Here is a 2104-nt window from a genome sequence, read left to right on the forward strand (position 1 = left end):
AAAGCTAAAAAATAAATAAAAAACTAAAAATACATAAAAAGGTTACATAAAAAGCTAAAAAATATACTAGTTACACTATTAACTCTATTGAACTCGAGTAGAACTTAGACCTGCGCGCTAAGGGCATCGAATATGGCTATGACCCTCTCGTCCACATAGAGTACACCGGCGAGGAGCGCGTATATTCCGCGAATCCATCTCATTCAAGTAGCGGGTTGACTTCGATCGTCTTTTAGTCGCGCGCCTCAATGTTCAGTTGACAATGACCTTTGGACCATCATATCTAGGCCACGTAGATAGGGATCGCCCATCGGTATAAACTCGTCTATGTAAACCTTATAAATTTCTGACATCTTGTACACGTCATGTTCATATACTTGCTAACCAAGACGCTGGTTAGTGCAACATGCAAGCACGTGACAACATGGTAGCCGCTCGACCTGAAAATGGCCAGAATCGCAAAGTTGTTGCGCGAGATTAATAGTGTATATAGAACCGTCATGCATTTCATAGACCTCAAACATCTCATTGCACCTGTCGAACCGGTTGACAACTATGTTTCATGCACATCAAAAACTTTCTTCAACTTGTCGAGTGGCGAATTCTGAATATGTGAATCCATTGAGAACGTGCTCATGAGCCTCGGCAATCTTCCAATTAAACAATTCGTTTAGCTGATAGAAAGTAAATCTAACTATGGCCATCACAGGAAGGTTGCACGTACCTTTAAGGACAGAATTTAGCACTCTACCAAGTTTGTCATCATATGACCCCAACGATGACTCCCGTCAAATTACAACACCCATTTCTCAACACCAATCTCATTATACCATCGGGTATATATCTTACCACGCTCCTTAAGTCTTTGGTCGTTTTTGTTGTACTCCTTCTCCGTCCTAGAGTAGCCTATAAAACAAACCATGCTACTGTCATAAGTAGACACTAGAAATTACTAAGAATAGAACCATAATACCAAATTCAAATACCTATGTTAACCACGAGTTTATGCAAGTATGGAGTCTTGAATCTTCTTAAGAAGTTGGATACAATGTGCCTGGTGCAGAACATGTGCCACGCTCTTAGCGTTGCCTATGAACCATTACTATGAGTTACTGCTGCCTCGATGAAATTGTGGCGGTCAGAAATAATGCTGATGTCATCTCGAGTAACAACATATCTTCGTAAATTAGTAAGAAAAAAGTCCCACGCATCTGCCGTTTCACCCTTCACTATGGAAAAAGCAATCGGCACAATGTGTTTAGTTCCCGTCTTGCGCAACCGCAATTAAAAGTGCACCTTTATATTTTCTGTAAAGGTATATGCCATCAACTGGCACCAATGGCTTGCAGTGTCTAAATGCTATAATACACGGATAAAAGTTCAAAAACATTTGATGGAGAACTCTTACACCATTCACCTCCTTACTCTCATAATAAACAAGCAGAGTTTTTATTTGAACACGAGACATTGACAACTTGGCACACATTATTTCAACCACATTGGCATAGTTTGGTAAAAAAACTTTCCAATCACCAAAACTTTTGGTGATGGACTTTTACTTTGCCAACCAAGCCTTGCGGTAACGAATAGTATAGTTGAACCTAAATTGAACTTCTGCAATAATAGATTTCTTCTTTATTAATGGGTCTGCTTCAACCAGCAGTCTGATAGCATCTGCAATCGTGTCTGAGTCCAACTTGGTATGATCTTGTAAAATCATCCCCATGGTGCACGTGTATTTGCCATTGTATTTTCTGATGGAGACGGACTTTTGCTTTGCTAACCAAAAGTTGCGATAACTTACAGTATAGTTGAACATAGATTGAACTTTCGCAATAATAAATTTCACCTTTATTGTGGGTCTGTGTAACACCTGAATTTTTTTGCAAACTAAATAATGATTTATTTATGATTCATTATCTTTTAGGGATTTTATTTTCAGAAAATTTTTTATAGTAATTTAATCAAATTTTATGATACTTTGAGTTTTAAAAAAAATTATTAGGACTCACATATAATTTTCATAATTATTGGATATTTTCTTATTTAAAATTTAAAGTTTTAGTAATTAAGATATAATAAAAATTTGAAATTTTAATTTGAA

This window comes from Arachis ipaensis, chromosome B06 (genome assembly GCF_000816755.2).
Source record: "Arachis ipaensis cultivar K30076 chromosome B06, Araip1.1, whole genome shotgun sequence".
NCBI classification, from domain to species: domain Eukaryota; kingdom Viridiplantae; phylum Streptophyta; class Magnoliopsida; order Fabales; family Fabaceae; genus Arachis; species Arachis ipaensis.